General features: G+C 48.0%; 1 protein-coding gene across 1 annotated transcript in view; it reads right to left on the bottom strand.

The window, feature by feature from the left end:
* Lzts1 (leucine zipper tumor suppressor 1) overlaps window positions 1-25,372 on the bottom strand; it is a 54,614-nt gene extending 29,242 nt beyond the window's left edge. The window contains exon 1 of the mRNA XM_041675151.1: window positions 25,114-25,372. The gene's annotated coding sequence lies outside the window, so the exon portion shown is untranslated. The remainder of the gene's footprint in view (window positions 1-25,113) is intronic.
* Window positions 25,373-25,703: the final 331 nt, after the last annotated feature.

The following is a 25,703-nucleotide window of genomic DNA, read 5'->3' as shown; positions in this document are numbered from 1 at the left end:
AAGAAATGATAATCAATGTACTGATTTTTTGAGGTGAGGCTCTCACTCTTTGGCCCTGGCTGGCACTATATAGAGCAGTGGCCTAGAATTCACTATGTAGAGCAGGCAGATCTTGAACTCTTGAACTCATAGATACTCACCTGCCTCTGCCTCTGAGTGCTGTCACCACGCCTGGTGTTTCTAAAACCAGCAACATGAGAAGCATCTACACACACATACACACACACACACACACACTCATGCATGCATGCGCGCATGCACTGTAGGTTAGTGATCAAACCCAGGTTTTTGTGTGAAGCAACAAAATTAAAGCTGCTCAAAGAGAATCCATCCATGGTGGAAAAGCAAAAGAAACAATGTAATCTTCGGCTAGATCTGTATTCTTTGACTCATTAAAAGGTGCAACGGTTCAAGTATTAAAGATGTCTCCGATACTGGATGCCAGAACTTATTGTAAGAATAAGAGACAGGTATTTATCCTTAATGAAAGATATGCTCTAAGAACTTTACCTGTAAGTCTAAACTCCCAGTCACCGCAGGGTGCGATCTGTCCCCAAAGCACCCTCTTCTGTTTCTACCACCACAGAGCTAGAGTCTGAAACAGAGTTTGCCAGCTTCCTGGCACCATCCCAGGATGCTGTCCATGACTCCTGCCAACTCCGGCTTGGTGCAATCTGGAAATTCTGGTACTGGGGAAGAGCCTGTAGAAGGCAATGAATGCAGAAAGGCCAGCCAACTGTAAGCACTGGTGACTGCTACAGCCACCACTATACCACTGAGCACCAAGCCTGGCACACAGATGGAGCTCAACAAATGCTCACTGAGCAAATGGATCAAACTTTGCAGCAACTAGACGTTACATTTGTAAAACACCAACCCAGTCCTTTCAGCTGGGAAGCCTGGCAGCCTCTCTGAAACCACTGCCCTTCCGGAAATCAGTTCTCACTCACAACGCTCCACAACTGAGCTGTGCTTTGGGACTGAAACGCATGCTGTCCCCTGCTCAGGCGTTTGAACACTTGGTCCCTAACTAATGATGCTCTCTTGATGGCTGTGGAACCTTTGGGGTGTGAGGCCTCGCTGATGCTCTTAGCCGCTACAAGCTGGCCTTTGCAGACCCTAATCTTTAAGATTGGTCTACAGGATTTAGAATCACCTAGCAGACAAAAGCCTATGCATGTCTGTGGAGGGGGTTTCCAGATACACTTTTTGTTCATTTGTTTCTTGAGAGAGTTTCTCTGTGTAACTGTCCTAGCTGTCCTTGGACTAGCTCTTGCAGTTCAGGCTGACCTCGAACTCACAGAAATCTGCCTGCCTCTGCCTCCCAAGTACTGGGATTAAAGGTGTGCACCACCCACACCTGGCTATCTAGTTATTTAACTGAGAAGATCTACCATGAATATAGGTAGTACCATTGTGGCCTGGAATCCTGGACAACATAAAATGGTGAAAGCGTCCATTGCTCTCTGCTTCCTAACTGTGGGCCTAAGGTTCTCAGCTGCCCCGAGCCTCTACCACTATAGCAGACTGTACCCTTGAACTGGGAGACAAAGTAAACCTTTGTTTCCATTCTAAAGGAGTGCTTTTATTACGTCTGTCAGGTATTTTATGGTCCAGCAAGAAGAGTCACTAACCCATGCATCACACCAGCCTCTAGCTCTGGTCTGATACTAATCCACCAGTATAAGCAGCTGCCACTTCAAGCTGTCGGCACGGTGTATGGGACTGCTCTAGCTGCCTCGCCCTCCCAGACATGATGGACTGATTCCTCGGAAACCAGGAGCCAAAATCACTTTCCTTTAAGTTGATCTGTCAGGTGCTTTGTCACAGAGTATGTAACACATCCCAGCAGCTGGCTCTTTCCAGTTCTGGTCGGTCCCTCAACTATCATCAAACCTCTCCAGGCCCTCCCGATAACACCTGCAAATTCCACCTCATGGCCTTGCTAAGGCTTGGCTCACCTAGAATCTCTTGCACAACTGACTCCCAGGGTTGACAGCTCTATTCCACCGAAAGCCTCGTCTTCCGGATTCATGTCAACACCCCCCTCCCCAGGAAACCTTACATTTACCTTGCTGCTTTGTCTGATCTTTCTCATTCAACCAGATATTTCTAAAATGGCTTGCTTTTTTATCCATGTGTCACTCTTTAGAAGCCTTTGGGGTCCTTTTCGATTAATCCTAGTTTATTTATCTTTATATACCCAGCTAAACTGTCCATGCAGGGGGCGGTACGGTGGGAGGAGGGGTGTCAGAAAGATTCAGAGAAGGAGGCAGAGGAAGTGTTAGTGTGAAAGACCCCCCATGCCCATGTACTATGTTAAACTTTGCTGAAATTCAGCTGGGCCCCTCAGCTCAGCCGATGCTAAAACTGGATATCTATGGGTTGCAGACTCACTGACCAGGCTAAGGAGAGAGACAGAGTGCTATATCTAGCTTTGTGGTTTTTCAGGACTAAGGAGAAGGGATACCCCCGCCCCCCCCCCCAGATATCCTATCTAAACTGTAAACTCACTGCAGGGTGTTTTATCTGTCTTTATGGTTTTTCGGGGAAATTCAAGAATAGACATGGGGCCATTCCCAGGATGAGCTAAGCCCACCAATTTGAGAGCCAATGAAATGCTGTGCTATACTACCCTCTTATGTAATCATTTTCCCTATAAATATAGCTGTTTGAATTTGCCTGGGGTGTGCAGTTGGCGTAAGCTACTGTTACACCCACAGGCGCCTGTGTAATCAATAAAGACACCTCTTGCTGATTGCATCTGTTGGCCTGAATTATTGAGACTGGGGGATTTCTCCCACCGCCCTTGAAAACGAGGGTTTTTCAAGTGGGTTGCTGTTAAGACAACGAAATCGTGGTTTCAGAAACTAAACATCCTGCTCCTGTTCCTAACTCATCCTACTGGGAAGCAGAAGTACCACTAAGACAGGAAGGAGATGAAAGAGCTTCATAGCATCTTCTGGGATCAAAAGACTGGCTCCCTTGGGCACTGTCCCCCTCAACTAACCCCAGGTTTCACCAGAGAAGACGTGGTCGCGCTTGCCTCCTGTGTTCAGCCTTTCTTTGGAAGAACTAGCCCTGTTCTCAGAGGAGTCTCACAATAAGGCTGTGCTTCTTCCTGCTTCCATCTGCCCAGTCATCTTGCTAATTGGAAGGACTCTGCTTCCCCTGGCAGCCTGGTTCTGCCAGGCAGAAAGGTCCTCTCTGGTTTTCTGGATGTAGTCCGTGTTCCCGCTGGCCCCTCCTTGGGAGTTCACTGTCATTCAGGCCTCATGAAAGGCTCCCTTACAACTGCTCAATTCACTGGAAGTTCATTGTCCCTGGCCATTCATCCACATTCATGGGTATAATTCCTCCAGCAGCCACATGCTCAGGGGCGTGCGCACGTGTGTTGAGACCCCACGTCCCCATTAGCACTGAGCACACTTGAAATAAAAGGCAACGTCGCCTGAATGCAGAAGTGCTGCCCTCCCCTCTAACGGGTGGCCAGTCCGCTGTACTCAAGCTATTTGAAGAAATACCAGGAAAATGCATGGCTGCTGAGAACTGAGGAGGAGGAGCAGGGCGATCCTGGCAGCCACTTTCTTAAAACACTGTCAGGGACTTGGGTCCAGATACTGCGGCAGGCTCCATCCTTCCTCAAGCAGCTCATTCTAGGGCCTTCTCCACCACGCACAACCCGCTCACACTTCCTAGACACTTCTTCCACTTCCTCCACTGAATCCTGTTTCATTGACCGGCAGTTTCTCCTTCGGTGTTGCTTGTGGGGGTGGTGCTGGGACTCAGGGCCTCATGAGTGCCAGACAAATGCTGTACCACTGAGCTAGATCCCCGGCTCTTCATAACACTTTAAAGATGATCACTGGTAGATGATTCTTAGAGCTATAGGAAGCAAAGTGAAACTAGGTTCGTGAAATAGGAGATCAGAGAAATAGCCAGAAACTGGACCTTGTCATTGTTCATCTCCTACTTGACCACTGAAGGACGCCTGCTAGCCACAGGTCCACAGAACCAGCCTTGATTCTCCCTGATACTAGGGTTTCACCATTTCTGCAGAGCATCAGGGCCTATTCTAATCCAACCTTTCACTGAGGGAGCCTTCCCTGGTTCTCACTGGGTACACAGGCCCGGAAGCCATGGGCTTCTTAGCAATACTCTGCAGGTGCTGCCAAAGCCACTTCATAGACTCAAAGATTTCCAACGCTGGGGAGGAGGACAGACTCCAGTCACTGTGAAACTTCAGAGCACCTGATGGGAAAGACTTTGCTGGTTGGAGACTATTTTGGGGCCTGCCTGGATCCTGTTCGGCAGACACTGTTTGATGTTTACTTGCCTGATGAAAAACACCAGAGATAGATCCAATTGAGAGGGCAGTTGGTCCTCCACAGGGATGTTTTATAACTAAAAAGGCAAGAAGACTGACATCTTCAGATGCTTGGGTGTATTTGGAACCGTGTGAAGGGGAAATGGGGTTGTAGTTTGTTATGGTTTAGAATTTTGTTATTGGTGCCTTGTTTGTTGAGGTGCTGGATCTAGTATTTAGCATAAGCTAAGCACTAGACTATATTCTCAGGTTTGAATCCAGACCCGCCTTGACAGAAGGCCTTGGGGAAGCCTTTGAACTGCTTGGAACCAAAGTTTTTCTTTTTACATTTGTATGTTTCTCAGCTTTGGGATGCTGAAAAATTAGGCTGGATATTGTCATGTTCCACATTATCAATGTTTGGTCGATGCTGGACCACATTGTAATACTGTAAAGATGTGGTAGGCACATCACTGGTGTGGGTTTGCTGACACTGCTATATGAAAAAGCACACACACAGCTATGTGTGCTACCTAGTGCTAGCTCGTAAATGACTGTTTTACTTGTTATGGTGGCTAATCTTCATTGTTAACTTGACAAGGTTAGAAGCACCTAGGAGACACGAGGTGGAAAGATAGGCTTTGAACGTGTGTGGTACTACTCACTCAGTGGGTTGGGCTCTCCGACTGAATAGAAAGGGTAGAGCTAGCTGAGCAGCAGCATTTGTCTGTCTCTGCTTCCTGACTGCAGATGCCTGTGGTCAGCTTTCTCACGTGCCTAGATCACACCCTCCCTGCCAAATAAAGTCTCCCTTTCTTAAAGGCTTTTATCGGGTGCTTTGTTATATCAAGGGCTAATAGCTAATAGGTTGGCTTGTGTGTTATACAATACCTTTATCACTACTTTAGAGTAGATATCGACTACCTAGAAAGAAAAAGTTCACTGTAAATAATTTATAGCAGTCTCATACATCTCTTTACTGCAAAAACAACCGTGAAATGACTGTCCTGTACCGTTAGGTTTATATAAATCACTCTGTGATGAACTCACTCACCTATAGACAAATGTCTTGACATGTCCCTGCCAACAGACAATGCCTGCCTATAATGCTTTGTAGACAAAGCTGTCCTACGTATATAGCAAGTTTAGAACATCCCCAGATGCTATTTGTACTCATCCGCCCCAAGTTGTGACATTTGAAAATGTCTCTAAGTAATGCCACATAGTCCCTGGGGAACAGAATCTTCCTCAGTTGAAAGCCATTGATAGAACCACCCTGGGTTTGTTTTCTAAAGATTAGGTGATATACTAGCAAATGCAGGTATCTCACATAGCAATCTAGTACAAGTGATGATCCATATATATTAGTTTATTTAACACTTTGCAAGTTATCCTTCCATGCTCACTCACCAGGAATAGTCCCGGAGTGGAGTGTCACAATCCCCAGAGAAGGGCTTTGGAGGAGGTATGCAAGCCAAGTGGTATCACTAGTGGCTTCATTAATCTCAGGATGAAGACCAGTAGACATCTTCAGATGCTTGGGTGTATTTGGAACCGTGTGAAGGGGAAAGGGGGTTGTAGTTTGTTATGGTTTAGAATTTTGTTATTGGTGCCTTGTTTGCTGAGGTGCTGGACCTAGTATTTAGCATAAGCTAAGCACTAGACTATATTCTCAGTACATTTTCACTGTTTTGTTTCAATTTGAGTGGGGTTCTTAAGACGTTTCCCAGGCTAGCCTCAGACTCACTCTGCAGTGCAGCAATAACTTGAATTTATGATCCTCTTAATCCAGTCTCCCAGGTAACTGGAATACATTTAGACCAACACACTCATGCTGAAACTTAATCACCAATGGGAGGAGGGCCTCTGGGAAGTAGTTAGGTCATGTGGGTAGAGCCCTCAAGAATGGGATTAGCATCCTTATAGAAAAAGGCCCCACAAAGCTGCCTTATCCCCCACCACCACACAGAGACAGTGCAAGAAGACACACTCCATGAAGAGGAAACTGGACCATGAGTCTGCTGGCACCTTCATCTTCAACTTCTCAGCCCTCAGAAATTGACAAAACCATATCTGTTGCATAGAAGCCATGGGGTCTATAACAAATTTTTTATAGTAGCTCAAACAGAGTAAGACATTGCTGAAGGCCCAGAGACTGCAACAACTTAAGGGTCATTTCAAAGTGGACAGTATGCTTCCGTCTCAATTCTCTCTCCTCCCTTTGCTGTTCTCAGAGGACAGAGTCCATGTAGATGAGATGACAAGGACAGTGTGGAGAAGTCGCTGAGAGTTTGTTGGCATGGCTAGGGCAAAGGAGGAAAGATTTAGCTTCTGCAGGCTGTAATTCCAGGCCACAGAGGAGAAGCTGCCTGCCCTGAATGCCCACTATACGTCTGGCCTCATGCTGTGCCCATCCTACGTGTCCAGGGCCAGGCTTCCTCTGCACAGGGCATGTTGTGTCTGGAACTTGTACTTCCTTAAGAAGGAGAACCAATGGAAACTTTCCAAGTCAGCACCAGCTTCTTCTGCAACAAAACCAATAGAATAGTACCAACCCTGGACTGCAGGGACTGGTCAAGGAATCCACTCAAATTTCAAATTTGCAGATACTTAAATTTCTTCCCTTTCATCTTCCTCTCCCTCCTTTTCCTCTTTAAGGCAAGAATTCTGTCACTCGGCTACATCCCATTTGAGAACTTACTGAGTAGTCTAGGCTGGCTTGAATTCACATTACTCCTGCCTCAACCTCTCAAGTGTTGGAATTACAGAATTATGCCACCACCTCAAGCATTAACTTCATGCTATAAAGTGGTATATTTGCATAGAACCTATTCATGATGTCTCCTGGGTTTTAAATCATATTTGCATTAACTGTAATACCCACTCAAATGTAAATGCTATGTGAATAGTTTATATTGTATTGCCCAGGGAATCATGATTTTTTTTTTTAAGTCTCTATATACTCAGTAGAGACACAACTGTTTTTCCCTACATCTTTTTGATCCAAGGTATTGGTTAAATCAACAGATGTAGAACCTGAAGATAGAGAGGGACCTGAGATAATCTGAGAGGCTCATCCTTTTTCTTGTGTGTGTGTGTGTGTCTATGTGTGTGTGTCCATGTGCATGGATGTACATGAGAGGCAAAGGTCAACCAAGAGTATCATTCTTCAGGTGCTGGGTTGTTTTTTTTTTCATAATGTCTCATTAAACAGGCTAGGCTAGGTGGTCAGTGAGTCTTGGGCATCCTTTTGTCTTTAACTCCCAGTGCTGGGATAACAAACACATACCACCACGATGGGCTTCTTGCTTTTTATAAACATGGGTGTTAGAGACTGAACACAGGTTCTCATGCTTGCATGGCAAACCCTTTACCAACGGAGCATCTCCCTAGAACCCAAACTCTCTTTCTTAATTTTTGAAAAATATTATTATAGTCTGCATATGATGTGGTATACATAAGTCACAGCACAAGCAGAGATGTCCAAGGACAACTTTCCAGAGTCGGTTTTCTCCTTCTGCTTTTCTGTGGGTTGCAGGGATCGAACTCAAGGTATTAGTCTTCATGGCAAGTCGTTTATCCACCAAATCATCTCACTAGTCTTCAACCTGAACAGTGATGATAATGGACTTGACACCAGGCGGCAGACGTGTCCTTCAACACTAGTCACTAGGTATATGGCTTTGACTGTGTCCATTCTCTCTAGGGATTCCTTTGTCAATTCCTCTCAAGCAGGCTGGCAACCGCTCCCTAAAGTGCCCTAGGTAAATCTACAGAGTTCAGTGACCCAACCCACTCTGAGGAGGAAGGAAGGGTTATTGATGAGCACTCAGCCACCACCAAGTGCAGTCTCCCACTGCAGGTGCAAGGCCATGCCTGAGCCACATGAAAGGGAGTTGTCTGATGAAAGGGGCTAAGCTGACAAGATGAGCACAGACCAAGGCCAAGGGCCAGCCACCTCAGGATCCTTCTAAAGACTCACGAGTGTACATGTGACAGGAGCTGGGACCAAGGCAGCCGAGACAGAGTCCAGAAGAGCCACTGAGGGGAAAGAATTTGTTGTTTTGGTTTTAATCACAAGATTAGATGAAAAAGTTTAAAAAATTACACTTTTTGCGTTTGGTGGGCTGGGTGGAGAATAGAGAATGAAGAACTCTGAAGGTGTGTTCTGCAGATATGTGTGAATGTTATATACTGACTGATCTGTGGACTTCATTCCGGGCACCCAGCCACCTTTGAAGGTCTCCTCTGCATGTATCATATCATCTCTCACCCCCTATTTCGGGACCCCTAAAATCTTCTGCTCAATGAATAGTGACATCTTAGAGGATGGCCTACTTGCTACCCAGCCTCCAACTTTCTGCACAAAGGTCATTTCGAGCATGGATTTCAACACTCCATCACTATCACCTGCTAACCTCCATAACTCTGCTCATCCAGTCTCAGACCTGATAGTCTCAGAAAACCTCTCCCTGAAATCATGAATCAGTAAGTTGTGGTTGACTTCTGTTTTGAAATAGGGTCTCCATAGGTAGAGCAGGCTAGGCTCAAGCTATCCATCCTCCTTCCTCCATCTCCTGACTCAGCAGTCAGGATTACAGGTAAGACTGTGATGTGCGGCTTTAAAAATGATGTGGGAAAATTATCATTTACTTCCCCATGCCAGACCTTGTTGACCAAGCTTCTCAATGGCCCGAGTCTCCTTCCTTATTGTTACCTGGTGACCCCATAGACACAAAATGAGGGATCAATGACACAGTACATGTCAAAGGCTTTCTACACTGTAAAGGGCAGAAACAGTAACCAAGTTTATCTGTGTATCTAGAACCTCCCTCAGTGTCCATTCAGGATAGTCTGCACACTGTTTCCCTTCATTTACTGGTCAGGTAAATCCTACCCCCACAATTTCACCCCTCTCCCTACACCACACCCTCAGTCAATATGAACAAGTAATTTGTAAAATAGTATACACTATGGCTAAGAAAGATTCTCACCATGCTTAGTTATCTGGAAATTATGAGCTAATGTCACAAGTAATGGACTCTAGATAATGACTAGAATGGCAAAATGCAAAATCCTGATAATACCAAGTGTTGACAAGGATGAAGAAGATGAGAAACTCATCCACTGTTGACAACACTATAGATGTGTTTGGCCAACCTTAGACATGCTGTCAGATGTCTATTCAAGTTGAATGGAACCCAGTGGTTCCATTCCTACATACACTGAGAGAGATGGGGTCACATGCTCATTAAGAGTCCCAGCAGCTTTGTGCTAAGAGTCCCCATGTGGAAAGGCCTAGAAACTTAAATGCCTATTATTAGTAGATGGGTACATTCACAGAGCAGAGAGTAGGGAGGTTATTAGAGGGGCTCCTTATAAAACAGCAAAGAAGTACATGGTGTGATTCTGCTGGGAAGGGAGAGATAAAAGTTACCTCTTTCCACAGCTCTGGAAAGATGACTCCGCATTTAAGAGCACTAGCTACTCTTCCAAAAGTCCTGAGTTCAATTTCTAGCACCTACATGGCAGCTTACAACATCAGTAACTCTAGTCTCAAAGGATCTAATGCCCTCTTCTGGTGTACACACACATTAGATAGATAGATAGATAGATAGATAGATAGATAGATAGATAGATAATAGATAGATAGATGATAGATAGATAATAGATAGATAGATGATAGATAGATAGATAGATAGATAGATAGATAGATAGATAGATAGAGATAGATGATAGATAGATGGATGATAGATAAATAGATGGATGGAAGTCATCGTGGTAACAACTGGGAAAGACCAGTCTGGTCTTGTTTAATTTTAAAACTCTTGTCTCTTTTGTTTTCATTTTGAGACACATTTGTTCTCATGTAGACCAGGCTAGCCTCAAACTCACTGGTAGCTGGGAAGGACATTACACTCCCTGCTTCTCCTGCCTCTCCTTTCTGAGTGCTGGAATTACAGAGGTGTACCGTCACATTCAGCTAAAGCCCCCAAAACTTGACCTTTGTTCTAGTGATACGAAAACTTGTCACTCGTGACCTGCACACATTTCTGGATGTATATGTATATTTCTTTTATCTCACATGTACAAACACTCCAATGCCTTTTTTATTGAAAAATTTACTTACATCGGGAACTCACCAAGGCCAGCTTGCCTGAGTCTGAAAAAACCTGGGATAAAACCGGACTTGCTGAACATAGCGGACAATGAGGACTACTGAGAACTCAAGAACAATGGCAGTGGGTTTTTGATCCTACTGTATTTACTGGCTTTGTGGGAGCCTAGGCAGTTTGGATGCTCACCTTACTAGACCTGGATGGAGGTGGGTGGTCCTTGGACTTCCCACTGGGCAGGGAACCCTGATAGCTCTATGGGCTGACAAGGGAGGGGAACTTGATTGGGGGAGGGGGAGGGAAATGGGAGGAGGTGGCGGGGAAGAGACAGAAATCTTTAATAAATAAATAAACGGAAAAAAAATTTACTCACAATAATCTTGCCGAGACAGATGCACCAAAAGGATAAGTAATGTGTCCAGCGCGACATGGGATGAAAAGCGAGCCAAGGCTCTGCATTCCTACACATCATCTCCTGCCTAGACTGCTTTCACATTTCCAGCTCAGCTCCTCACTGGGCTTAGAGCTACCAAAGTCAGGGACTTTAACTGCTTTTGCAGTCAGTACAGGAAGTCATATTTCTGAGCATGGTCAGTGAGGAGTGGAGGTCTGAGACAAAATCCCATGGCTCACTCTCTTGGACTTCCCCTTTCTGCTTCCCCTGCCTTTGTTTACCTCTCTGTGCTGCTGAGGATATACTCCCAGACAGGTGCTTTTTATCTGAGTCTCATCCCCAGTAACCCCAGCTCTTGACTCTTTCTCACTGCTCGGCCAAATCAGTGCCTTCTTTGGGGCAGGCAGACTTCAGTCATACACCCAGAAGGGCAAGTAGAAAAGAACCAATGAAGAGCTTGAAGAAATGTCGTTCTGATGGCTCCTTCCTTCTACTTAGGCTGCTACCCCACCCCTCAAGCACAGCCACCAACCATGTGCCAGGTGTGTGTTGGGCACAACTCCACACGGTATCAGTTCAGACACCAACTCCCACATCCCTCTGGCCCCAAGGCTCTGCTGTCTCCCTGCCTAGCAAGCTTCTTCCCCAAAAGAAGGAGGGAAGCATCTGTCTGGACTGGCAGCTCAGCAGGACTGTTTGCCCATCTCCTCTTCCCCCACACAGCTGGTAATCTTTCCATCACTGCCTCCCAAAGAACCAAGACTAGATAACCTGGAGAGCGATAAGAGCCTCATTGAAAAGAAAGCTTGCAAACCTCCCCTCCCCAGGCACGCTCGCTCTCTCGCTCTCTCTCTCTCTCTCTCTCTCTCTCTCTCTCTCTCTCACACACACACACACACACACACACACTACACACACACACACGCCCACCCCCGCACCCCCATGTCCCCAGGCTGTCAGGAGGCCATATCCCACCTGAAGCATCAGTCAACTTCAAGCTAGGAGATAGGGTTTTCCGTTAGCTGCCTTGGGTTTCTTATGCATTTTCGATACTAGACAAAGCATGATGTATGCAAAAGGGGCAGTTTTCACCCCTTCTGACAGTAGTAGAAAACTCATTACTCTGACTTTTGTGCGATGCCTCAAATACAGGCTGTGGTTAACGTAACTCAGTGACAGTCCAACAAACAATGGCATCAGGCTTGGGCTGTTCATTTGTAGGCTGATCCTTACCAGTAGGTTTCCCTGTCCCTGCAGACCTTCCCTAACTCTACTCCAGACCTTAGCCTGTTTCCTTCCTAAAGTGCCCTCCTCTCTATTCACCTCGGTCAGTTGTAACCCTTATAATCTTTTTACTCTTAGCCTTGGGCCTTGCTAGGTTTCCGGTTCCTATCTATAACCTAGAGCTAAATGTTCTTCCTGGATAGAGGGCTTTGCAGTACTGACGGGAATGTCATCTGTGAAAGGACCAGGATTTAATAAAGAGTTTGATTCCTGTTTTTCCTTTTCTTTCTTTCCTTTTTCTTTTTAAACATATGGGACTTGGTGATTCAAGACATTAGTGGGATTGCTGAGGTTCAAATACTTCATACCCTGTCTTCTCCAGATTCACAGGTTCATGGTGCCCTGGGTTCTCTTTCCTGTCTTTTTGTAATTAAAAGAATGAGAACATCTTCATTTGCATCCTTTAGAGCCTGACTAAAATAAAGATAGTATCGGAAGTACATTAGCCTAAAAGATTAGGAATTGTTTGGAAGAACTTGGAGAGTGCTCAGCAATCACTGATCTAGAAATAGATTAGAAACTCCCGGAGGACAGGCTGCCTGTCAGGTTCACTGTGGAGTCTTCAGGGCTGCCTCACAAGGAACGGAACTCCAGAAGTCCCTTCAGGTTTGGGAGGGAGTCACCCCTGTAGCTCCCACAGGGACAGAGAATGGAGCCAGAGGGTTTCAGTTGAAGCCACCAATTTCCCTCTGCTGGCTCTGCCTGAATTCTCAGGCAGGTAATAGTACCCCAATCCCAGGGGTGGAGACCAGACTCATCCATCTCTTGCCAGAGGCCTTTCTGTTGAATCCCACCCTGACATCTGGACTGTAATAGGCAGAGTGCTGGCCTCTTCTGGTCCCTTGCCTCCACTCTACAGCCCTAATTTCCCCCGAGCCTTTATGAAGGAGCATCCTCTTCTCCTGGTCTTGGGGTGGGAGAACAGAAGGCAAGCACGGCCCCTCACCTCTGTGGTATGGGCCAAGAGGAGTGAGGAGTTGGTTGGCAGGGGTGGGGAACGGGGGAGGGGGGATGGGGGGGTGGAGGAGGTGGGGGGAGAGGAAGTCAAATGGAGACTTGTTTAGAGGATAGAGCCTAGGTCATCATGCATGCTAGGTTAAGTGCCCTATCACTGGGCCACACCCCCAGCCTGGGGGAGGGGCTGGGGGGGATGCCAGCAGGTGTAGATGTGGAAGCCGGAAAACAAAAATCAGGTTGTCTTCATGTTGGGATTAGACAAGGACTGGCCTCTTATGTGTACATCACTTATCTGAACTCAGGTTGCACCTCGATCTCACGCTTGCAGGCCTTCTCTCAGTTTGAGATAGGGCTTCCACAAGCTGGCTTAGGCTGGCCTTGAACTTACTCTGCAGCCCAGGTGTGGCTCAGTTTCCCTGGAAACTGCGACAACAGGCTTGACTGGAACACATACTGGATCTGGTGCACGTGGCCAGAGAAACCTGCAATCAGAACCTTGAGGTGCCAGTCACCTCCAGAAGGTCCCTTACTGTCACTAGGGGTAGAAATGGACTTACCTGTCAAGTCTCAGATGGAGAAAGCCCCTCTCAACAAGAGGAAGACCAAGCAGGTGGCTGATCAAAAGGGGGGTTCCCTTACTCTGTCCTCATAGACTGCCTGGTCCAGCTGCCTGGGAAACACAGGTCTGGGCAAAGCCAGGAGACCAGCACTGCAATTAAAGCAGCCCCACAATTGGGAGTTCCCAGGAGATCCTTGCCCGCCTCCGGGTCCCTGTGTCCTGGAGCCTGCAGTGGTTGGCAAAAAGCAGGGAAGGGAAAGGCGGACAATGGGCTTGCTGCCATGTCCTCCTGTTTCTATGCTGGGGTACACCTTCCCAGGCCTTTCTGGGTGGAGACATCTTGATCAGAGACCGCAAGGTAGCACCATGATTTCGACTTCTGGCAAGCATCCCAAAAAGAGAGTAAGATACAATTCCAGGCTGCCTTGGGCTTCATTAACAAGTTTCCTATCTCTCCTCAGCTTGGAAATCTCTGAAGCAAGGTCAAGTGGGAGTTTAATAGTCATTCCTGGGCCTGTGCAGAGGGCAGTCTTTGAACTCTGCCCACAGGTGGGTGGTTCCCACCACCGATTCACTTATAATTGAGGCAGGAAGGGTGAGCGCCTACAGGGAAATGCCTGGGCTTCCTAGGGCTCTCTGGTCCTCACGCCTCGCTCTAGAATCAAAGGTTCTACAAACTAGCCTGTACAACCAGCCACGGCATCCCTCTTCCAGACTTCCCAGCACGGCTAGGGACACCGCCCTCTCCCTGGTAGACACTATCATGCTAGGGAACGGTTTTGTACTTTGACAGTGCAGGGTCTCACATCAGATCCCAAGAGTGGACACGTTAACAGCTGTATACCTCCAAGGGAGCCTCCTCAACACACAGCTACACCTTTACCAGGGAAAACTGCCTCCCCTGTGTGCACAGAGTGGGCTAAGGGTGGGGTGGCCAAGGAGGAGACTGAAGGCAATACAGAGCCCTCCTGGATGGTGCATTCAACTCCAGCCTACACATTTCCTGTGGGAGCATTTGGATGTTTCCGTGGTAGGAAAATGTGTCCCCAATAGAAGCAGCTTCTCCTGGGCCCACTCAGTCTGCCCCCGCCTGACTTTGTCTAATGTTATTTAGGCTGAGACAAGCTTCTTGTCTTCCCCAAGTGCAGGATTGAATCCTCCCATGCTTGGCTTTCTCTTGAGGAGACTCGGCCAGACTTGGGCCATCTCCATCTGAAGAACACACAGAGAAGTTCCCTTGTATTTGTTTTTCTTCCTGTCCTTAGATGCCAACATCATTCCAGACCTAGGCAGCTGGGAAAGCCATTGACTTTGAAGCAGGGGGCTGGAGGAGATGGAAAATGAGGAGAGTGAACTCCCACCAGACAATGGCCAACTGGGATATAGTTCTCCCTGCCCTGGTTCTTTCCACACCCTGATTGAGATGGAGTACCTGGACTCTGGTGGAGTGCAAGGAAGCCCAGCTGGGGGTGCAGGACTCCTGGACTCTATTCTCCTACCCGCTGCCTCTTCTAGGCATTCTGCACTACCATTCTGAGCAAGACACTAATTTCCAGGCCGGACTTCAAGAGAACAATGCCAGCTGATGGTCCAGCATGCTTCTGCAGGTAGTCTGAAATTAAAGCTACTCAAAGGGATAAATGAGATGGAGACCAGGGGACAAAAGTGGAAAATTACTCCTTGCCACCGTTTTCAGTTGTCACTGACTCCAGTCAGGTTGTCACATTAATTCCTTCACCTGAGTAAGCTGATAAAATGCTTGTGCACCCTAAGCCGTCCCTCCTCGACCTACACGAAGGCCTCAAGACCCTCTCTCGCACACAGAAAACTCAGCTTAGGCACTGTGCTTCCTTTGAAGCTAATGGGGGGAGCAATAACAAATTGTTTTACAAGACTTTGCTTATACTGGCTCATGTGATTCCCACAACAATTCTATATAAGGCACAATATATTTTGCAAATACAAAACCGAGGCTCAGAGAGGCCAAGTGGCTTGCCCACCAGCACATGGACAACAAGCAGCAGAACTAGCTGCTACAACCAGGTATCATAGATCCATTGCTGTTGTGTGATAAAATACACTGATAAAAATCAATTTAGGGGAGAAAGAGTTATTTAGCTCACAGTTCCAGCCCCTCACTGGAGGGACGTCAAGGCAGGACCCCGAATCAGCCATGTGTGTTCACGGTCAAGAGCAGACAGAAAAGGAATCCATTCAGGCTACTACTTAAGTCTCTTTGCCTGTTCATCTCAAATTCAGGACCCCAAGCCAGGGAATGGTGGCACCCACTTTTATTCTTTTATTAAAATGTTTTAAATTAAAATGTAATTACATCACTTTCTCCCCCTCTTTCTTCCCTCCAACCCCTCCATGTCCCTCTTCACCCAGTCTCACACTGATGGCCTCTTGTTCTTTAATTATTATGATATATATATCACTTCTAGTCTGAGTCTTCCCACATTAATGCAATTAAGACAATCCCTCACAAGCATGCCCAAAGGCCGGCCTGATCTAGATAATCCTTTACTGGGACTCTTTCCACGTGATTACAGACTGTGTCGTTTGACAATTAAACTAATATCACAATTGCTTTGCCAACCGTTTGCCTGATTCCACGCCCTGTGTTTTCATCACGTCAACCTGATCCACAGGGTTGGTACATAAGGCTTCTGAGCTCATGTCTTGCCAGGCAGCAGGTTGCTGCCAGGGTGCGGGGAACTCTCCCTGGAGACAGACAGTGTGGCATGGTTGGAGCACCCCGTTAGGTGTCATGGCCCAGTTATGTACACTCGTCACCTGGCAGGGTGGTGGGGTGCTTCCATGCTAGATGTATGTCTACATTCCTGTGTCCCAGAATCTCCATTCTTCTATGATTTTAAGAAAGGAATTATACAGAAAGCAACTGGGCTGGGGGTTCAAACTAAGACTTCTTAGAGCTGAGCAGAGGGGAAGAACTGTTTTGGGGTGGTGCGGGCCAAGAACCAGGTGCTACAGATAGGATGCTAACAGATAGGATGCTATTTAGGAATTCTTCCACCCTTGAAGCCTGGCAGGCGTTTTAGTTTCTGAACAATTTGGAAACTTAGACTTGAGTCCTTGATGTAGGTCCTGTGTAAAAGTAACAATAGGGGCCTGGAGAGATGGCTCAGAGGTTAAGAGCACTGACTGCTGTTCCAGGGGTCCTGAGCTCAATTCCCAGCAACCACATGATGGCTCACACCCATCTATAATGAGATCTGGTGCTCAGAACACTATATATGTAAAATAAATAATTTTTTTTTAAAAAAGTAACTGCAGGAGGTTTCTAAGTCAACAGAGGACTGGAGGTACTATTAGAAGGCCCAGGGAGGCTGTCCACACCGTTTTCTTGATCTGGTAGATGAGAAGATAAAGGCTCAGGAACAGCCATGGGTGCTGCCCACACCTGTCCACCAACCACTGTGCCCACACCTGCCCACCAGCCACTGTGGTTGTTGAGACTTTGAGCAGGCGCAGCTGCAAGTCTGGCCAGGGGAGAAGCCCAAGGCAGCTGGAAACTCTTCCCGGGCTCCTTGGGTAACCAGCTCCCTTTGCTGCGCAGGTGGAGGAGGGGGGGGTGCTTCTGGGCTTCTCTTGTTTTCCCCCACCTGCCTGCGGTGCGGTTTGTCTGCTGGCGCCACAGAGGCATTAAGGCTGGGGGAATTTGATCAGTAAAGAGGGGGTGTTGCCTTAAGATGTGAGCCCAGTACAATCCTCCCTCCTCCTCCCCTTGACTGCTGAGATGCCCCTCCACCTTCCATCAGGGGCTCGGGGCTAAACCTCTGAGGGCTGCAACAATAAGACAGCCACCTTGTATATTCAGCTTCTCTTCTGGAACACTGCTCCCCGGGGCCCTGCTGCTCAGGGGCTGGGTGGACCTAGCTCAGGATGGGGTCAAGTGGAAGGTCAGGCACAGCCCTGGGGCTCCTTGTCTCCTTCCCTTGACAGGTTTTAGTGCTCTTTAGCTGTGTCCAGGCTCCTGCTCTCAGTATCACGCTATTATCTCGCTGAAGCAGAGAGGAAGAAAGAAGGATCCTGGGTCCAGGGGCACAGTAGCTCTCAACTCCGCTTGGGTTAGTGTGTTCCTCTCCCCCAGATGACCAAACCCACATAAGAAGGATCCTGGGTCCAGGGGCACAGTAGCTCTCAACTCCGCTTGGGTTAGTGTGTTCCTCTCCCCCAGATGACCAAACCCACATCATCAGTCATGTAGAGTAACTCCTGTCCAGTGCTCTGTCTGGCCTACTGCAGCCCCAGATGCTGCTCTCTGGTTCCTGCAAACCCCAGAATGTCCTGGAGGAAGTCCTCTCTCTGCCTTTTGGGACTTTCTTGAGGGTTTCTGCTTCTCTGCATGCCTGGTCTTTATGTAATTCCTTTCCTCACTGAAACGGGAGCCAAGCTCTTTGGGATTCCTCAACATTACTGTCCTGTTTCTGTGTGCCTGGGACAGCACAGGACACCCAGAGGGCCACCATGAGCCTGGCCCCCATCAGTCTCGATCATCCGGCTGCTTCCAGCCTGTACCCAAAGCACTGGACACACGGTGCTCCTTCTCTTTCAAAGGACTTCTAATCTCAGCTGGGAGGAAAGACAAGAGTGGAAAAGCTAAATCTTAACACCTGAGAACAAATGCTTCTAGGAGCAACAAGATCATACCGCAGAATTCAGGGAACAGAGCTATAAGAGGTGGGGGGGTCTCTCCTTGTGGCTCCTGCCCTTCTCTCCTCCTAGACCAGCAGGAGTAGGCCCTCAGATGTTTTATCTCCCGGACATGTGGCACCCAATGTCATTGGGGTACCCAGGAAAAGGTGCTGGCAACCCCCCAGCTTTGTCTCCCTCTTACCTCCTTCCCTCTCTCCCCACTCCGTGCATGTCTCTACTCAATTCTCCCTTTACAGCAGGAATATAATGTTCGGCTGCTTTACACCCACTCCGAGCGCTGCCAGCGAATAATGACTAAGGTGGTGGGTGGAAGTACAGCAAGTCGAGACCAATTTAGCAGTCCAGGGTGCCAGGAGGAGGGTGGTTTAGCATCAGATGGCTTTGCAACAGCGATGAGAGTGAAGCTGCCCCCAAAGCCAGCAGGCCACTGAGCCAAGTACACAGCCCTGCCCTGAGTGCCTGGGGCAGGGGCTGCACCAGCCACCTGGAAGTCTGCTGGATGAGAGGCACACACCGGGATTCAAAGCCAAGAGCAGAAGCCACTCCCATCCCTGACCTCATCTCTACTTGAGGGACCCCTTTCTTGTATGTTTCTCAAGCTGGGGGTTTCAACCAGACTGGATCCTCCCCTGGGAGGAAACGCAGCTGTGAAGAACCCATAGCTACCCCCAAACTGCTCTAGGGACAGTAGGAATTGAGGTTCTGTGGTGTTAGGGAGTGGGCTGACTGAGCACACCTCGGTTCATGCCACAGAGAGGCAACTCAGGAAGACAGGGTCTTAAGATCTTGGGAGTCCCTGAAGGCTTGTGTCACATGGCGAGATTATGCATGGCATCACAGGAAAGCAGATTTTAGAAGGACAGGCGATGGCAGGGAATGAATAAATTGGAGGGGAGAAGAGAGAAAGAGAGAGAGCAGTCATTTCCAAGTGTGACGAGGCAAAGCCATTGGTGGTCTGCAGGGGGCAGCCTTTGTTCCAGGTACAGGACACAACCCACATCACATCTATGTAGGTGACACTTTAGCCTGTGACTTAGTAAGAAAAATTAGACTTCTACTGCATTGATTGGGACAATCCCCTCTCTACACTATCTCCTTCCATTCTCCCACCCACGCTTTCTTCCTATGGCACTCCACCCTCAACTGGGGGAGCTCCCTGAGTCTGGATCCACACAGGGTGTTGACTCACAGCAAAGAAGTTGTAGCCATGTTTTATTCTGGAACTTATCTGCTATGTCCAAGGTGAAATAGGTAAAACATGCATCTTGCCAGTCCAGTTACATATGATTAATTCAGCTTCTCTGAAGGAAGCATTTATTCTAGAGTGGACTCATCAATAAATGTCACGAATTAACTAATTTTAAAGAGAAATCTAACACATTAAAGTCATTCTTTAAAGTAAACCGCAAACAGATATCCCATTCCTAGCTACTTCCTGGTTTGATTTAAGCTTAACAGATATATGACATATACGTATATAGCAGTCAGGAGTTAAAAGAAGCACAATAAAACTAAAAAAAAAAATTGAGGTCTTTATCATCCTCAATTTACAATAGTTATTAGAGTAGCAGAGCTCTTACAATTAAGAAAGTTCACCACATTTGTTTGTTTGTTTGTTTGTTGGGGACACATGTGCTATGAGGCCAAGGGCACCTTGTAGGGGGCATCAGTTCTCTCCTTCCACCACATGGGACCCAGGTTTGATGGCAAGTACCTTTACCTACTAAACCATCCTGCTGGCCCAAATTTTAAAGATATTTCTTTCTTTGTTTATTATACCTTTGTCAATAACTTAGGGAGCCTACATCTGTTTAATTCATAAAACCAGGGCCTGAGAGACTAGCTCCGGGCTAAGGTACAGTCTTAGCACAGGCAAGTCCCTGGGTTCTACATCCAGTGCTACTCCCTCCCCTCAAGGGAGAAGAAAACAAACATCAGTGACTTCCAATAACCTTATAACTATGCTTCAACGAGGACTCAAGTCAGTTGGGTTTCGGGCTCAACACTCAGGTGAAAACCCTGAGTGAATTCCTTGACTTTTCCTCACCTGCCAGAGGGTGAAGGAACACCATGGGGCAACGGGGAGGTTTTCAGTAACAATAAAGGAAGCTCTCTTTTAAAGTGGAGCTTCTATGCCCCCAAAAGATCTGTAAAATAATTGTTTGGGGGAGTCTGAATGCATTGAGAAGCAGACCTGGACCTATGCTGGCACAGGACTCTAATCCTAGCGCTTGAGAGTTGGCCCAGGAGGAGCAGGACTTCAAGGTCATCTTTAGTTCCGTAGACAGTTCAGGGCCAACTTTGGGGATTACACAAGATCCTATCCCATAAAAGTCAAAAGACGACAACAACAACAACAACAACAAAATAACCACTCAATGAGTCTTAACATAAACTGCTGTTTCTGAGGCAGTTGTCTACTTCTGGGTTCTCGGTTGGTAAGACCTCCCAAACTCCTCAGCAGTGCTCTGGAACTATCTAAGGAGGTGGCAGTCAGGGCCTAGAGAAAGCAGCAGTCTACAGAAATGACTCTGCTAAAGAGCCTGGCAGGCCAGCCCAGCCAAACCTGAGTTTAGCCAAGGTCTCTTGCCCACTCCCCTAAACCTTAAAGAAGTAACTCTGGGGGCCAAGCTGCAGGCCTACCAAAGACAGTCACCTGCCAAGCTGCAGGCCTACTGGAGACAGTCACCCACCAAGCTGCAGGCCTACTGGAGACAGTCACCCGCCAAGCTGCAGGCCTACTGGAGACAGTCACCCGCCAAGCTGCAGGCCTACCGGAGACAGTCACCCACCAAGCTGCAGGCCTACCGGAGACAGTCACCCGCCAAGCTGCAGGCCTACCGGAGACAGTCACCCGCCAAGCTGCAGACCTACCGGAGACAGTCACCCGCCAAGCTGCAGGCCTACTGGAGACAGTCACTCGCCAAGCTGCAGGCCTACCAGGAGACAGTCACCCACCAAGCTGCAGGCCTACCAGGAGACAGTCACCCGCCAAGCTGCAGGCCTACCGGAGACAGTCACCCGCCAAGCTGCCAACCTACCCGTGACAGTACCCACCACTTTTCATTCACCTGTCAGGAGGGAGGTGGCAGGTTCCCCAGAGGGTTCTTTCCAGCTCTCAGCTACAACATGGAAGACTGACTGACCTTACCTATAACTGTTCTACCTACTCTCTACATCTCACTCAGATTCAGCTTCCAGACTGAGCGCCCGCCTGACTGAATGAATGCCTCCTCTCTGGCATCTCCAGTTTGCTTCCATCTTGATGCAACTGTGTGTTAAAGACAGTGTGACCCCATTTTCAGTGCGACTGTCACTAATTTGTAAATGCTAGGTTCTCTTTCTAACTCCCATCACCAAGTTTAGCCTCCAAGGATCAGTTCACCTTTTCAAAAGTCTCACTCATTTCTCTAGCACCTCACCCAGACAAGACATTTAACAAACGGTGAAATAAGGGCTAGGGGCATGCTCAGATAGTAGAGCATGCATGAAGACCTGGGTTTGATCCCTCGCACTGAATTCAGGCACATGCCTACAATCTAAGTACTCTGAAAGGAACAGAAATTCAAAGTTACTCTTAGTTACATAATGATTTCAGGCCAGCATGGCCTACACCAGACCCTGTCTCAAAAACAATTCTTAAACAAACAAATAATAATGAAATGCAGGTTTTCAAGCTTGAGTAATGATCTTGCAAAAAGAAATGGAAATGACCATGGGCCCTTGAGAGCATATATGGCCAGCACAATACGTGACTTAATGAGCGACAATGCTAAGAGCATTGTCATGTGAAGCTACTCTTGGCCTTGAATAAAGCCCGACCAAACAGCAGCAGTTCACAGCCTTCAGAGAAGCCCCAGAGTGTCCAAACTGCAGCAGGAAGAAGACCCACTCAAAGGCAAACTCAAAGAACTAATATGTAAAGGGCCTGAAGAGTCCCCGGGTAGTTGCAAACTTTTTTTTAAAACCCCTCCACATTGTTCTGCAACTACATGCCCTGAAGCTATGAAGGTACAAACTCCAGACCCCAGGTGTCAATCAAGTCTAGCACCTCCTCCTACCACCTGGGCTTTTGTGGGTTGATAAACCAGAAGACACAGTAGGTAAAGTGAGGGTTTTCTTGTTTCTGAAAACTGTTAGGACCAGGGCCTGGGATGGAGTAAGCTTGTCCAGGTAGAGCCTTATAGCAAGGGAAGTGAGGGTCTTTATCAGTGAAGTGTGCCTGTGTAGGAATCTGCCCCTGGAACCAGAGCTCCCAACCAGCCCTCTTTGCTAACACTTTGCTGAACAAGAAATCACTAAGGGCCTGGTCCAAGCAGCCAGACGCTGTACCCTGAGTTGGGATTCACTGTATGGTCTGTCTCAGAAACTCGGTGGTTCTTGGGAAGCTGTGGTAACAGTCTCAAATGGCAGCAATATTTCAGAAGAAGCTGTGAGAGCTGGACCTAAAGAAAAGATGGGTTAGGGGCTATCCCACAATGGCAGATCCCTGTGTTTAAGCAATGGTCTGTCGGCACTCAGTAAATGATGTTAAACTGTGTTACAATATTGTTCAAACATGAGGTGACAATAAGTTGCTTAAAAGTCAGTTATTTATCATCATTTTATTCACTGTTTATTTTTAGTTGTTTTCTGCTTTTGAGATTGTCTCCAGTAGCCCAGGCTGATCCTGAACTTCCTATAGTCAAGACTGGCCTTGAGTTTCTGATCCTTCTATCTCCACCACCCGACGTTTATAATCCTGTGCCATCATATGAAGGTTTGTGTAGCGCTAAGGCTCATATCCAGAGCCACTGCATGCTAAGTAAGCACTCTTTCAATAAACTGTATCTCCACCTATGATATTCATTCCTCAGCTTCACTGCGGGTCCCAGAGCCTTGCACTCTGCAGCATCCAACAAAAATTTGTGAAGTGAATGTTAAACAAGTGCAAAGCATAAAAATAAGTTTTCAAGATTAGTGGGCCATTTTTATGTAGTTGAGCCCATCTTCTTCTTCACCCATCCATGCAGACATGTGGCTTCTTAACACTGCACGGCAATGGTGCACTCTCACACTCAGAGAACTGGCACAGCCAGCCCACTCCACCCAGCACACTTCTTCTGCCTCAGTGCCTGCCAACCGTCGTAGGTAGATAGACACTGACAAGGACATCTCCTTCAGTCACGAAAGTGCACAAACTGAATTGTTAAAGCATGTTTGCCTTGCAGAGTGCACCAAGATTGTTAGAAATACTAAAAATATTAAAAATAAAATATTGAACAAAAGCGAATGTCTGGTCCTTCCGCTTGCATAGTCTTTTTTCCACAGACTTTTCTTCTCACCTCTAGCAGGTGAGAGCTTGCTCTTCGGACCTCATTAGCTATGGGACCTGGGGGAATACCCTTCCCTTTTGGTGCCTCAGTTTCTTACCTGGCAGACACAGAGTAAATCATATCTTATGCTAACCTGGTAGTTACGCTGTGAGGATAAAGGAGATAACAAATGAGATAATGTCTATGATGCACAGAAAATAGTCAGAAGAAAGGGCTGGATAAATACAAGGTGTGGACCATGCCTGATTAGGGTGTATTCTCTGCCCACAGACTCCTGCCCACACTCTGCTCTGTGCCAACCTTGAACACTCTGACCCTATAAAAGCTATCTCTAATACCCATGTGTGTATACCTTTCAAACACCTCCATTTTCCCTCTGCCTTCCTGCAGAAAATTGTTTTTGAACTTGAAGGAAGCTCAGGTTACAAACCCTCAAATGCCCCTACCAGCAGCCAGGGTCTGCGTGCTGGAAGAATTGCATGCAGGCGGCTTATCTCTCTGTTGATGGGCTCTGAGACTAAGTAGATTGTGCTTCCAGGAAAACGCGGGGGCCCTGTGGTGGAGAAGCCCCGGTGAGGGCTGCCCAGAACCTGGCGCACCTTATTGGCTGAACAGCAGCTCAAAGACCTTGTGGAAAAGCTGAGGGCAGTGTGGAAAGGCTGAAGGCAGAAAACATAGGTGCTTGGATTCCTAAACATCCCTTGTGCTTGGGAAATTGAGGACTGAAGCCAACAGGTCTGCAGCGCTTTCCCCAGGCCTGGCAACCCAAGGGCGAGCAGAATACTCTAGTGACCCACTGTTTAATCGCTTCCCCTTGGAGCAGGAAAGGAGCCATCACCTGGATCTTGGTTGCCTGTTGCTACTGAGTTAAGCTAGAGCAGATTGAGCTGCCAGGGTAGGGGGATCTGACCCCTGTGGAGAAGGAGCGAATTAAAGCCTGTGTGCCCCTACAAGTTTATTACTGTTTTTCCTTCCAGAGAGACACAACGCACCTCCAAAGTTCCACGCTCAAGATAAAGTTCACTAGCCAGTCCCCAACCGCTGAATCCTCTTTCGGGGGGCTTCAGTGCCTGTGATCTCACTTCCTCACCTCTCAATTCTTCACCTCCACATTCATGTCACCTAACACATGTCTCCAAGATCAAATTCAGGTTTGGGTGGAAACACCCCCCCCCCACACACACACACACACGTCTGACAGAGACAAAGACAGAATGATTGACTGACGCACCTCATTTCCCCGGTCTAGGGTCAGATCAGCAACACACGCAGTGACAGGGGAAAAGACCCCCGCCCCCCGCCCCCGCGCGCCCGACAGTTACGTACAGAAACAAAGACACCTAGACAGACGCAGGCACGGACAGACAAAGACCGACAGACGAGCGGACGCACTCCCGAAGTGGCATGCTGCGGGGAGCGCAGCTATCTTTGAGTCTGGGCCGCGGGCACGGCTTCAGACACTCCGCGGGGGAGGAACAGGACCCCGGGTGCCCGCACCTTACCTGTCTGTCCTCCTGAGCCTCGGGGTTAGCTGCAAATGGCTGCAGATTTTGATTTTTTTCGGTGTATTTTGTGTTGTGTCCCTGTCTCTTTTTCTGTAGAACTGCTGGACCCAGCGCTCAAGTCCCGCTTCCAGGAGCAGCGGAAGGGCAGAGAAACTTTCGGACTGGAACCCCGTCGTAGCCTGCTCGCGCCCGCCCGCTTGCTCGGGCGCGCTGGCCTCAGCGCCGGGTCCCCAGCCGAGGGCGGGGCGGGGCGGGGCACGGGCGGGGCGGGGCTAGCGTCGCAGCCATTCATTGGCCCGTGCTGCCGGCGCCCCGTCCTGCTCTCTCCCCGGCCTTTGTTCCCGGCTGACAGCTGGGGTTGCTCTGACCTCCTGGCTCCCCTGCGCCCACAGCCCGCGCGAGTCCGACTTTGCAGTTTTTTCGCTCTCTCTTCATCACACCCCACTCGGGAGCTCCCGTCTGCTCAGCCTTTCTCTCCCTTTCTTATGCTTTCCCACCTTGCACTATCTCCTCGGTTCCCGCTCTCACTACCTGCATTCTGTTCGCCTTTACATTTTCTTTACCCATTTTCTGCATTCCTCTCTACT

Source organism: Microtus oregoni, unplaced genomic scaffold (genome assembly GCF_018167655.1).
Source record: "Microtus oregoni isolate MIOR12 unplaced genomic scaffold, Mior012 000025F_ref0000491, whole genome shotgun sequence".
Taxonomy (NCBI): domain Eukaryota; kingdom Metazoa; phylum Chordata; class Mammalia; order Rodentia; family Cricetidae; genus Microtus; species Microtus oregoni.
The sequence above is the reverse complement of the archived record's forward strand: the minus strand, read 5'-3'. Positions and strand labels throughout refer to the sequence as shown.